At 40.1% G+C, this 14664-nt stretch overlaps 1 protein-coding gene across 1 annotated transcript in view; it reads left to right on the top strand.

Moving 5' to 3' along the window:
- Positions 1-14664, top strand: part of LOC124142463 — a 73523-nt gene that overhangs the window by 49450 nt on the left and 9409 nt on the right. The gene's annotated exons all lie outside the window — the stretch shown is intronic.

Here is a 14664-nt window from a genome sequence, read left to right on the forward strand (position 1 = left end):
GGGGATTCCATGCTAGTTACCAATGCTGGTCATAAGAGGTGACCAAATGGATCAGGTGGTCAGGCATGGTTACTTGGATGATTGTGTGCTGTATTCTCCGACCTGAATTACATACTGTAAATATCAACGTACTATGTCTGTGACAAAACTGAAGTCTTTGTCGATTTTAATGTATAGAATGTTATTAGCTGAGACTAATGTCACAGATTGGCTAATGTCACAGATTGGCCCATGTTGCAGATTGGTACTACATGTATTAAAACATGAACATCTATGCTGATATTTATGCTTTAAAGTCTGGCAGGAAAGAAAGTTAGGTTCTCCGTGAGTGACAGTTGCATGACGCATGATTGCGTACCACGGGACTCCCTAAACCTGGCAGGTCATGCAGATCCTAACAAAGAGCTGCAGATGATGGTAATGTGCGGATGTTATTAAGGCAGTGCAATCAGGTCACAATCTATTTATGTGGGTGCTGGGTAGGGTTGGGGCGTATTGTCACTAGTTCCCTCCTTCCTTCCTGTACAGCACTCCGACAGAGTGTTATGTCTAGACTTTGTTATGTATAGCATTGATGAAGATGGATGACATGGTGGGAGGTGCATGATCATGAAGAGGCATTGTCTGTAATAAAAATAGACAAGGAAATTAGGGTATTCGTGATACGCTGAAATAAAAGGTCATAAGTTTGTAGGTTGCTGGGGCGGTCGGGTAGCTTAGTGGTTGAAGTGTTTGCTCGTCACGCCGAAGACCTGGGTTCGATTCCCGACATGGGTACAATGTGTGAAGCCCATTTCTGGTGTCCCCCGCCGTGATATTGCTGGAATATTGCTAAAAGTGACATAAAACCATACTCACTCAATTGTAGGTTGCTAGGACTGCTGATTGACTTAAGTGTGTCCCCCTTAAACTGTGCAAGGGTTCAAATTTACTGATTTTATTTCCTTGACACATATAAACTGAAGTTGTAAATACATGTTTTGTATACAGACTATGTGTAAATGTGCACATGTAAAATGGCTTCCTTTTGTCAACTTGTCATTCAGAGTTGACATGTTTCTATTACCGTGTCTGTATGTTGTATTGCAAGTGGCAGCATCAGTCAGACTTTCATTACTACCAGGTGAATGACAATTTGAACTTTCTACATCTACCAAACAATCTCAGTGCTTCATTGCCATTGACCTCTCAAAAAATAAATCTAGGCCCCCTGTTTCTGATTATGTCCCAGGGCCCCGTTCCAAAAAGAGATCTTAGCGCTAAGATGATCCTAACTCCCATACTTTAACATAGGCTTACGGTGGTCGTAGCCCTAAGATCGCTTTGTGGAACGGGGCCCAGGTTTACTACACTGTTACAAGGACAGCCGTTTCTTTAGGGAAAGGGCCACTTGACCCAACATATTCAGTGGAAGACAATCCGTCCCCACAAACAGACCAGCCTCCACCACAAGAGCACAAGCATCGTTTTTTATAACAAATCAAACATGACAACAGTTTGTTCAAGTTATCATTTACAGTTTGACCTGAAACAATGCCTGTGCTTGATTCACGTTTTATATCCTTGATCTGCAGTAGATAAATCCTGTTATACCACTCTCTTTTTATCCTTCACCATTCCAGTGGAGATAGGCATTTAACAGTAAATTTCGATGCATCTAATGTAGATTGGCTTGATTTTATCAGGGCTGTCTTACACGGGACACAGTTACTCTAGTTTTTAGTTCAATGAGGAGAGGTTTGACACACTAGGAGTTATGATCTCCAAGTGGTGTCAATCTTAGCCGTGTGGTCGCCATAGTGGAAGATGAACGGCAGACATAAGGTGGATAACAAAAGTGACAGTAAAGGGAAAAAGCGGCACAAGGTAAATTTTGAATTGTCGTAATGAGTGATGGCTTTTCTTGTCTCAAAGTTTGCTTGGAGATTTTTGTCGTAATGGTTGTCGTGAACATGTTGGATTATGTCACCATGACCTCTGTACTTCAAACAATGTTCGGAACAGTCGGTTACATCCTTGCTGGATATGTAACAGTGAGCTGAGATTTCATGACTGTTGTCGAGATGTTGCCTGTTATGTCTCCAGGTACACGTCATGACAATTCATGAGTCTGTTGAAGGATGAAGATACGATTTACGGAGTGTGTGTATGTCTGTGCTCTGTGTACTGCGGGGCAAGATCCAAGAAGGGGCACACACAGTCAGGTCCTGCTACCTGTGGGCAGGATATGTGGCCCTCTAGTCTGTAGTCTGTACTCTGTAGTCTGTACTCTGTAGTCTGTATTGTCCTAGGAGCAGTAGGGCTGGTGGTTTATTGAACAGGTGCTTCATCTTTACTCTGTGACACGTGAAGATCCGGGGTAGAATAGGTCTTCAGTAACCCATGCTTGCCGTAAAAGGCGACTATGCTTGTCATAAGAGGCGACTAACGAGATCGAGTGGTCAGGCTCGCTGACTTGGTTGATGGATGTCATCGATCCCAATTGCAAGGGTTTATACTCATGATATTAATCATTGGACTGTGTGGTCAGGACTCAATTATTTATAGACCGCCGTCATATCGCTGGAATATTGCTGAGTGTGGCATTAAACAACAAACAAAATCTTTACTCTGTAGTCTGTATTGTACTTTGAGTGGTTACTGGTTGGTGGTTTACAGGTGCTACCGTTGGGGAAGATGGGTTGTCTATTCTGCCTTTCATCTGTATTGTAATAGGAGTTGTGGTTGTGGTTTATTAGAACCAATCACATGAACCAATCAGATCTCATCATTCTGACATGGAGGTATGATAAAGAGCATTCCACAATAGCATTCTTAGTGCTACGAACAGCATAAGTATAATGTTATATGGGTATCAGAGTAAACAGTTATAGCTAAGATTGTATTTTGGAATGGACCGTTGAGCTCTAGTAGCAGGGAGTAAATAATGGTTTGAATGACTACAATATCCAAATCTCTGCCAGCTTTGAAAGTGAATGGCTGTCCCAGAATAAATGTTACATGACACTTTAATTAATTCTCACAGTATTATCACAGTGTGCAACTAGTCCAAAGCCTGAATCTAGTCATTATTTGTTTGGTCCAGTACACTCAGCTAATAAAAGCCCATACTTTAAAACTAAAACTCGCCAGTCATGATTCTGGTTGAGAATTAGTCCCCATCAACCTGTGCTGGTCGTAAGAGGCGACCGAAGGGTTGAGGTGGTCAGACGCGGTGGCTTGGCTGATATTGTGACCTCGTACCCTGACAGTGGGGATCGTTGCTCACAATATCAATCACTCAATTATTTACAGGCCACTGTCATATAGCTGGAATATTGCTGAGTGTGGCGTCAAACCAAAAGCAAATGGAAAACACTGAAAGTGATGTCAAGAGCCAATTTCGGCGAGTAGAGTCTGAAATTGTTGGCAGGACTCTTATTTCTTTATCTGGCTTCAAAACAAGGTATCACGATATGGCTGAAATATTGCCGATGTGGCTTAAAGCATATACTCACTCAAAACAAGGTCTGTTTACACTGTTGTTGGTGAGACCCAATGTTCCCACCTTCAGGGGGATGTATTTAGCAAAGGTAGGAGGAGCTCAGGTTCTATGCAGGTTGTACATACACCTGGACAAGACAATCAACAGGTCACATTGTCCAATAAGAGTCCAACACTCTTGTGTCAGATCAGCAAACAATCAACAATTGTTTCTGCGGCCCATTCTGCTGTTTGTCTTTAAGGCATGGATATATTACTTATCAAGCAGCTGTACTTCTTAGATGCCTGGATCATCATGGCGTGTTGCCAAAGCTGATTTTGTTATAAAGATTACAAAAGCTGAAAACGTTGAATGTTTGAGATAGTCATTCTTACCGCTATTCTGATTTACAACCACATCAGCTTAAAACAACACTGACCTGTTTGTCATAACAGTACCAACCGCCTCTGTGGTCTAGTGGTAGAGCATCAGCCCAGAGAGCGGAAGGTCCGGGGTTCGATCCCCGGCCGCGTCATACCAAAAGACATTAAAAAATGGTACTTCTTGTTACCCTGTCTGGTGCTCGGCATTAAGGGGCTAAAACAAGGATTGGTCGGCTCGGAGTCAGTATACTATGTCTGAGTGGGGTTTTTATGTTAAACTGCGGCATGGTATCTCAGTGGGCTGGCACTATAAATCGGCATCAGTCTGGACTAGTTCAAGCAGCCACACAAACACACGTACATGCACGTCGCTATATAAGTGCAATAATCTTGGTCGCAACGTTAAACCCAATTTCACCTCACCTCATAACAGTACCTGCATATATTTTTTTAATTGTTTTTCACATTTTCCAAAACAAGTTTGGATGTAAAATCAGCCAGTTCCAATAACACAGCTGTTACTCAGGACTGACTACACATATTTTTTTCTTTTTCATTTTAAGGTATATGTGTTATTAAAGAGAAAATTTGCATTGGCAGCAATATATTGTGGAATATATGAAATATATGCCTCTGTAAAAGAATATATTGCACATGAAAAACTGTGCCAATTCCCATCTCATCAATTGTTGTCTCAATGCTAATTGCATTTTGACCATTGTGGGATACTACTTATTGACAATATTGGCTAAGGCTGGTAAAAATGCCAGATTATTTGTAACATTGTATGAGGAGTGTTCAGTCTTCCCGGGAGGATTGTTGTGAATGGCTACAAAATTGCTGATGCGGCATTATTCACTGAGTTGTCCCGAGGGCATCCTGGTCGTCATTCTTTCAGCTGATGTTTTGTTTGATCAACACAAATAATCTCGACTAATAAATGAAAAATAACCAACGAAAACATCTGGCATTTCCTATGTTTGTGAAATTTGTTATGAATTTATCAGTAGCAACTTGATCAAAGTTGTCATGAAATGGATCCCTACCATTTTGTCTCTAATTAATGTTATAAGGTATATACTGAGCTGAAAAAGTTTGGGATCATGAATATTTTGAGGGATATTTTTATAAAAATGTGTACTCAGTCTTCACTACAAAAAAATATTTCTCAAAATTTTCATGATCCCTAACCTTTTGGTTCAGTATATAAATATATATATATATATATTTATTCAGATCAATTCATAGTCATATACTTTTAACAGACCTTGATCTAAAATACGAGGAAGGGTAAATTAGCAAACTATTTCTCCTGCCTTTTCAAACTTGATGTTCACGGTGTTGTTGAAGTTTGTTGGTAAAAGACAGGTTATAAATATGCCAGGTGAAACAGACTGACCTGAAGAAACAGATTGCTCAGGGAGGTCACCCTGACCTCAGGAACTCCAGTTGCAAATATATCGTCAGCTCATATGTTATAGGTCATATCGCTCTGGTGTGCTGGATCTAAAACTGATGGTTGTTAAATAGTTTTATTGCCTCCTTGTGATGATCTCTTGAACACAGCTTGGAACTCGGGTGATGGTGTTTGCAGTGTTGATTCATTTGGAGCTATCACAAACTGTCACTGTGGACAATTGTCTTATGTTTTGGACATTGGAGCGGCCTAGTGGGTAAAAAACAGACCCGGGTTTGTTTCCCCACATGGGTGCAGGGCAAGAAGTCCATGTCTGTCTCATCCATGTGATTGTTGGAATATTGCTAAAAGTGGCTCAAAACACTCACTTATACCTTATACTCACACACCAACCCAATCTCTCTCTCTTTCTCTCTCTCTCTTCTCTCTCCCTCTCCCTCTCCCCCTCTCTCCCTCTCTCCTTCCCTGTCTCTCTCTCTCTCTCTCTCTCTCTTTCTCTCTCTCTCTCTCTCTCTCTCTCGCTCGCTCCACTTCAGTGATCTAGTGGAGAGTAGAAGGTTGGTTGTTCCATTCCCGGCTATATAATCATACCAAAAGACATTAAAAAATTGTACTTGTTGTTTGTACTTTTTACCCTGTCTGGCGCTTGAAATTAAGGCCACAAAATAACGGCTGGTCAGTTCAGAGTCAGCATAAGTTTTCTAGATATGCTGTGTCTGAGTGGGGTATCCAGCATGAAATATCAGTGGGTAAGCACTATAAAACCAATGTAAGTCCCGACTAGTACAAGCAGCCCCACACGCACACGTGCATTCACATCGCTTTGAGTGAAATAATATTGACCACAAAGTTAAAACCCATTTTGCCTCAGCTCACCCTACTCACTCAACATTATTGGCCAATCAGCTGATAAGGGACATAATAAGTGTCAAGTTACCGCTACTTTACAACAATACAGATTGATGTAGCTATAAAAATCCTGTTTATTAGATGTCTTTATGACATTAAGAGGTTGACTGAACTAAATCCCTCCAATAGGAACGTGTCATGTTGATGGAATAATGCTGATTGGGTCATAGGACAAACACTCACTGTATCACGCAACGTTTGCATAATGTAAAACATCAAATCACTTCGTTGGGATATTGTTTAAAAAGAAAAATACTCTATAACATACTCTTTAATCAATTTGCTTGGTTGGTCACTTCGCTTGATCTATGGCCCATTCATGTATTGTTATATATAGTGACGTGGTTACATACAAGTTTAAAATATAAATCTGTGATAGTCTTGTTAATTTACAGTTGACAGGTTTTGTTAATCTAAATGTATATATTATTAATATACAACTTGTTACAGTCACGATAGGGCTGAAATACTGTCAATGGGATTTTAAATTTAAACTCACTCACTGAATCACTTTGCGTGTGATGACTACACATCCATATTTCCTCCATTAGAGTCACAGAAATCTTATTGATTGCATTTTCACACTAAAATCACACATACTGCTCAAAGGAAGTTAAGGATATACTACTCAACAGCAGTTAAGACCATTCGATTCCTTCATATTACTATAGCTATTAGCTATATTGGCATTCAAGATTTGGGTTGTCCTTAACTTCGTTTCAGTAGTATGTGTTCTATCCCCCTCGTCTAGTGGGGGGGGGTAGCCTAGTGGTTAAAGCGTTTGCTTGTCACACCGAAGACCTGGGTTCGATTCCCGACATGGGTACAATGTGTGAAGCCCATTTCTGGTGTCCCCCGCCGTGATTTTGCTGGAATATTGCTAAAAGCGGCGTAAAACCACACTCACCAACTCGTCTAGTGGATAGAGTGTCTGCCTGGAGAGTGGAAACTTGGTGGTTCGATCCCCAGCTGCATTTCACTGAAACCTGACCTGCTAGCTCATTACGTATTCAGTAATGGTAGCAGACAAGTAAGGCGAGATGCATTTATTTAAAAACTTTATTTGTATTGGTGCGACTAAGTAAAATGTGCACTCCCAGTGCATGGAGAACACTTCCGTCATGGCGGAGGTATGTGTGGGGGTTGTTCAGTTTTAACTAGTACTCGTAGGCGACGACCAGCTTCCTCAACTTTCAACTGACGATGAAACAACAATTTACAGCATTGTGGACCGACCTAGAAGGAACTCTCACTTGTTCGTAACATTCCAGGGTCTGGAACAAACATAATGTCTGATAGTCCAGCACATGTAAAATGTAGGAAGGACTAGTGGCATTTCCTTGTGAACAACCACCTTTACCATTGCAGCTCAGGACAGTTTTGAAAATAAAAACTAGTTCTATCCGTGCTTACATGTATTGTGTTGCTGAATAGCTGCAGGAATTGATGCTGTATCAGAGCGGGCCTGGACTTCTGTCTGTTATCCTGGGTACTGTTGTACAAAGTGATCTTAGCACTAAGGTGATCGTACCTCCCATACTAGTCCTGCACCATGACCGTGGAATATATTTATTTTATGAAAAAATAATAATCTAGAAAAAGCAAAAAGCAAGTCTAGCCAGCTCAAGCTAGCTCTATTCTGAAATCAGCATAGGGAAATTTTTTTATTTTTAGAGTCAAGAAGGATATTGTGTAATATAAGATTGCAGAGACTAAATGTTAGTCTACTCCCATACCTTAACATAGACTTACGACAGTCGTAGCGCTAAGGTCGTTTTGTACATTGGCGCCCAGTTCAAGTGTTGGTGAAAACATGATTGTCTCTGTGTCATTTGGGTAATAGTAACAGTTTGATTAATATACATCCTAAATTTGGACAACAAATCAGTGGTTATAAATGACTTGAATCACACTTGATAGAAGTGCCAGTTTTCCAGATTATATGGGGGCATGGATGTCCCTGATTGTCTAAGGCACTACAGTTACCTGTGCAGAGTTGAATCTAGATCGGCCTTGATTATGTTTCAAGGTTTGTCAGAACCATTCCCCTGCTTAAGGGTTTCACCAAAGTGGTAAACATCTGAGATCTGCATCTTTTCAGGCGTTCCAACATTAAACTGATGTGACTGGAATAATGTTCAAAGTGGTGTTAAACCCAACTCACTCACTCACTCACGATTATGTTCTCTCACTCCCAGTTGTTGTTCAAAGTGGTGTTAAACCCAACTCACTCACTCACTCACGATTATGTTCTCTCACTCCCAGTTGTTGTTCAAAGTGGTGTTAAACCCAACTCACTCACTCACTCCAGATTATGTTCTCTCACTCCCAGTTGTTGTGGCCATTCAAGAGCAGAGGTACGGACAGTAAGAACAATGGGGGATTCTCCCAGCAAGGTGGAAATTACAAACCTGTTCCAAAGTTTCTCACTATTTGCAACACAAACACTGCCTACTACACATGCGGCAACATCGCCGACGATGACTATCCTGTCTAATTACAGCTTTCTGATGAACCTGAGGGGACCTGTTTACCTGTTGGCTGTTGAGAACAAGGTGTTTGTTTTGTCTGTTGTCTATTGGAATGTGTTCACACATTCAGGTAATCCTCAGCAGGTTCGAACAACACCTGTTTGTTTGTGGGATTGAATCGTGGAATTTATCATAGAACACTTAGAAAGAGGTTAAGTTCAGTGTCCATGAGTTAATTAGACCCATTGGTGGTGATTCCAGGATTGTTTGTCAAAGTGGCGACTAAATGGATCTGTTGCTCAGATTTGGTGACTTGGTTGATGTAAAATTTTTCCCAATTGCATGGACCGATGCTTGTCATGTCAATCACTGGATTGTCTTGTCCAAATGACCGCCTCAGTGGTCTAGTGGTAGAGCGTCCTCCCGGAGAGCGGAAGGTCCGGGGTTCAATCCCCGGCTGCGTCATACCATAAGACACTTAAAGATGGTACTTGTTGTTACCCTGTCTGGCGCTCGGCATTAAGGGGCTAAAAACAAGGACTGGTCGGCTTGGAGTCAGTATACTGTGTCTGAGTGGGGTATTCATGTTAAACTGCGGCATGGTACCCCAGTGGGCTAGCACTATAAATCGGCATCAGTCCGGACTAGTACAAGCAGCCACACACACACGTGCATGCACGTCTCTATATAATAATAATCTTGGACACGACATTAAACCAAATTTCATCTCACCTCACCTCACCTCTTGTCCAAATTCGTTATTTACAGATCACTGTTACATAGCTGGAACATTGCTGAGAAAGAGGTGTTAAACAACAAACAAATCAAACTACAAATACAACAACTATTGTCACAGAATTTTCACTGTTCTTGTCGGGTATCAGTGTCTAAATGTACATCATCGCGGGATCGGGTGGTCACTTAAATTGATGCTCATGATGTCAATCACTGGATTGTCGGGTCCAGACTTGATTGTTTACAGACCGCCGTCATATAGCTGGAATATTGCTTACTGCGGCATTAAGCAACAAACAAACAAACATCATTTACAACTCAAAATCAGACCTCGTGAATATGCGGAAAGTAAAATATTCGAGTTCCTTAAAATGTGGGTGCTGTAGAAAGAACGTTACCATTGAAATGGCTTCATCTTTTGTATGTGTACTTGATATAGTAAAATTGGTTGGTTGGTTTGTTGTTTAACGACGCACTCAGCAATATTACAGCTATATGACGGCGGTTTGTAAATAATCGAGTCTGGACCAGACAATCCAGTGATTGACATCATGAGCATCGATCCACCAATTGGGATCAATGACATGCATCAACCCAGTCAGAGAGCCTGACCACCCGATCCCGTTAGTCGCCTTTTACGACAAGCATAGTCGCCTTTTACGGCAAGCATGGGTTGCTTAAGACCTATTCTACCCCGGAATCTTCACAAAAATCCAAACCTCTAATATGCAGCACTGCTGAATGGTTCTTAATGCAACTGCCATTGACTTCAAATAAATTGTTTGCGATAAAGCCCCTCCTTGCCCAACAACAGAGGAATGCTTCCAGGTCCACTGATAGTCTGCCAGACTGGTGATGTAGGTCCCTGGAGAACTTGGCTGGCATTCCTTCAGGCAAATATTGTTGCTAGCAGGGCTTAGTCGGAGTCAGTTGATCAAGATTAGTCCAATACCCACTGCGTCTTTGTTAGCTGAGGAGTTGAAACGTTTATACTAATACTTGTCGTATCTTTGTGAAAATGGTTGACAAAAGACAAAGATGATTGAAGATTAAGTGGTTGTTTGGAATTACCTTATATTGTTTTTATTAATTACTAGTTGGATCCAATGCCAGTATGTTTTAAGGGGATTGAAACACTTAAACAAATGGTGTTGGCGTTCGCAAGTGATCGTCGTACATGTTTGTGCACCTGGTTTGAGCAGGTTTATTTGTTGAACAGGGGTTGGTTTTGCGATTATCTACCCGTTGGGATTAGGATTTGTTTGTTGTTAGGCTGCACTCAGCAATATTCAAGTTTTTTTGCAGAGGTCTGTAAATAATCGAGTCTGGACCAGATAATCCGTTGATTGGCATCCCAGGCATCGATCTACGCTTGTCATAAGAGGCGACTAATGGGAATGGGTGGTCAGGCTCGCTGATTTTGTTGATGCATGTCATTGTATCCCAGTTGCGTAGATCGATGCTCATGATGTCAGTCAGTGATCCTTTAGGACTCTTCCTCTTCATCAAGCTGCGGGCCGGTGGGGTAGCCTCGTTGCTAAATCGTTCACTTGTCACGCTAAAAGCCCTGGTTCCATGGGTACACTGGAACAAGATGTGAAGCCCTCCTGCTGTGATATTGTTGGAATATAAACAAATATTCTGACCAATTTTTAATGCCACAATCACCAAACTACAATCATTCCTTCAGATTTGTTCCGAATGTAGAGGGCAAATAACTATGGGCCAGAGGCCAGGTGACCCCGTGACGGCCTCCTGAATGTTGAACTCTGTTTTTGTTTTCTTAACGAATACATAAGCACTCTTGCCTGTTGGCCATTGCTAAATCCACAAGGTCCTGTTGGGCTTAGTAGAACCGTCTATGTTTTGTGCCCAAACTTGACACAAATTTGCTACCTCCCGACTTGGATGCCGATCATTCACATCGAACATAGAAGCCTTTAAGTGCCTTTTGACCCCGCAAGGAACGGACGCCCTCTATTGCAAACACAGGCTTACTTTGGTACCCTACAACTGTATGGAAGTGAAATAATTTGCAGATGAAAAATGGGAAATATCAATGGAGTATCGGAGGAATGTTCATCTGTTTTCATCTTCAATAAACATTGCTGTCTTTATGTAGTGATTGTCTGCCTGCTTTATGACCCGGACTTTGCAATCAGGCTAGGGGAGCCTGGAGTCCGACAGGGCCTGACAAGGAGGAAGTTGTGAGGACCGTTGTTTTTGTAGTGATAGTGTGGTGGTGTCTAAGTTAATACAGTTACAATGAGTTAAGTGTCAACACGAAGAATGTTTTATCTTCCTTTCCATAATCTTCTATAGATGTTAATATCAAGTTTTCCGTTTTTCGCAAAATATGGTTCATTAGATTAATGACTTTGAAGTGTCATTTATTAAAATTTATAAAATTCCCGTTTGTTTTTTAGAATTGTCTAAAAAAGTGTGTTGATGTTAATATCAAGTTTTCCGTTTTTCGCAAAATATGGTTCATTAGATTAATGACTTTGAAGTGTCATTTATTAAAATTTATAAAATTCCTGTTTGTTTTTTAGAATTGTCTAAAAAAGTGTGTTGATGTTAATATTAAGTTTTCCGTTTTTCGCAAAATATGGTTCATTAGATTAATGACTTTGAAGTGTCATTTATTAAAATTTATAAAATTCCTGTTTGTTTTTTAGAATTGTCTAAAAAAGTGTGTTGATGTTAATATCAAGTTTTCCGTTTTTCGCAAAATATGGTTCATTAGATTAATGACTTTGAAGTGTCATTTATTAAAATTTATAAAATTCCTGTTTGTTTTTTAGAATTGTCTAAAAAAGTGTGTTGATGTTAATATCAAGTTTTCCGTTTTTTGCAAAATATGGTTCATTAGATTAATGACTTTGAAGTGTCATTTATTAAAATTTATAAAATTCCTGTTTGTTTTTTAGAATTGTCTAAAAAAGTGTGTTGATGTTAATATCAAGTTTTCCGTTTTTCGCAAAATATGGTTCATTAGATTAATGACTTTGAAGTGTCATTTATTAAAATTTATAAAATTCCTGTTTGTTTTTTAGAATTGTCTAAAAAAGTGTGTTGAGGTATTTCTCTTAAAATCCAAAATGATCACTCAGGATAGAATGTAAGCCTAATATAGAAATCACAATTTCATATTAATGTCGCATTACCTTCTGAGCCTTCACAGAGTTCACAAACAAACATTAAAACCTGCAACTTGTGCACTGGTCTTGCTTCTCTTAATCATTAGAAGAGGGATTCAAAAAGTCACTTTGTCAATTTTGTACAAAGAATATGTCGTGACATTTGCTTGTCTGAAATGATTTGATATTTTTTTCTGTGTTTAGGAAGTTGTCCATTAACTATTTCCTTGAAAAAATTCTACAATATCGTAAAGTTATTGCTGTGAACATTTGAATCCCATAAACTGATATATATCCATCTGACCCATTTAGAGAGGTTTCTACCTCGCAGCAACAGGAGTGAATGACTCATAGCCATAAAACAGAACCTATTCCGTCACAAAGGCCATCTGGAACACAGAGCTTCATACTCAGATTAAATATTCATCTGTTTTTTGACTGGCACTATCAGTGTGGCTGAATGGTATTTATTCATGGGCCCCCTGAGATGTTAGGAATTGTGAGATTTGGTGAAATTCATCGAGAGTTCGATGTTGAGTTACAATCTGTATTTCAGAGACTGGGATTAATGTGATCGTGTTAGTGTATATGTAGATATTAAGAATGTGCATGATTACTTTTTATATCTAATTGTATTTTAATATTTGTAATATCTTAAGGTGTCATTTCGGCCCTCTGAGGCCTGGTGCTTGTATTTTAAGTACCGTATGTGCTAAATGTTGTGTTACTTTGTAACACATGACACTAATAAACTTTTTTATTATTATATATTATAATACAGGTACATTGTAGTTACAGAACTCGGTCATCTCAACCATACACATTCCTTTTTCATCATTAAGTCATTTTGATCTCAAAACTTGAAAAAACCTAACTACAGTCTGTGCCAAACAATTTTGAGTCTATTACCCAAACTTGTCTCTTCACATCATTTTCAGTACAGCTTAGTGTGGACTGTTATTAGTTGAGCCAACTATCAAGCAGTATACCGAACAGAATTTTACCAGACTTGGTTTCAGACTGTAACTATATACTTGGGTCCTGTACCCGAGATTGTCATGATGTAACTCTTGATAACTAGTGTCATTGGGGCTGTTGGCTAAGCCGGTAGTTTCAGTGCTCTTCGATGTGAGGGGGCGGTCGGGTAGCCTAGTGGTTAAAGCGTTCGCTTGTCATGCCGAAGACCCGGGTTCGATTCCCGACATGGGTACAATGTGTGAAGCCCATTTCTGGTGTCCCCTGCCGTGATATTGCTGGAATATTGCTAAAAGCAGCGTAAAACAATACTCACTCACTCACTCACTCACTCACTCACTCACTCACTCACTCTTCAATGTGAGGTGCAGCCTGTAAGGCCTCACTGGTTTCTCTGTGTGTGATATTGCTGGGTTATTGCTCAAAGCGGTGTGAAAACTCGAGTATAGAAGAGTCAAGGTAGTGGTTGATAACATGAACAACTCCCATTCAATCATCCAGGTCGAACATTATTTAATACTATTGGTGTAACGATACATAGATACTGTATTGTATCCCCATACCAGCCCACGATACAATACTTGGATTTACAACCCCTGTATCATGATGCATAATACTCGGTTTGATTTCCCTTGGATATATGAGAAGTCCATTCTTGATGTCCCAATGGAAGAAATGTTGGGGTCCCTTGATTAAACTACTTTACCAGCAGACCTCAAGGATCCCAGGAACCCCTAATTTCAAACATTGAGTGGGATACGTAGAACTACTTTACAAGCAGACCTCAAGGATCCCAGGAACCCCTAATTTCAAACATTGAGTGGGATATGTAGAACTACTTTACAAGCAGACCTCAAGGATCCCAGGAACCCCTAATTTCAAACATTGAGTGGGGTACGTAGAAATCCCTTATGTTGCCACATAAGAAGTCGACTGTACCCATAGTAAAGGAAATCCTGGGCACAAGTAGGTAATCCTTATTTCCGATAGTATTATTTGGGCGAGTTACAAGGAATATGAAGCTGATTTCCTGTTAACTAATTAGAATACTGTGAAGTCCAGACATTGTCAGTTACACAAAAAACACACAGAGAGAAATAATAAACAGAGAGAGGGAGGGAGGGAGTTTATTTGAGTTTCACTTTCTATACCAACATATCATGCAGATTTG

Source organism: Haliotis rufescens, unplaced genomic scaffold, assembly GCF_023055435.1.
Source record: "Haliotis rufescens isolate VD_foot unplaced genomic scaffold, xgHalRufe1.0.p SCAF_8, whole genome shotgun sequence".
NCBI classification, from domain to species: domain Eukaryota; kingdom Metazoa; phylum Mollusca; class Gastropoda; order Lepetellida; family Haliotidae; genus Haliotis; species Haliotis rufescens.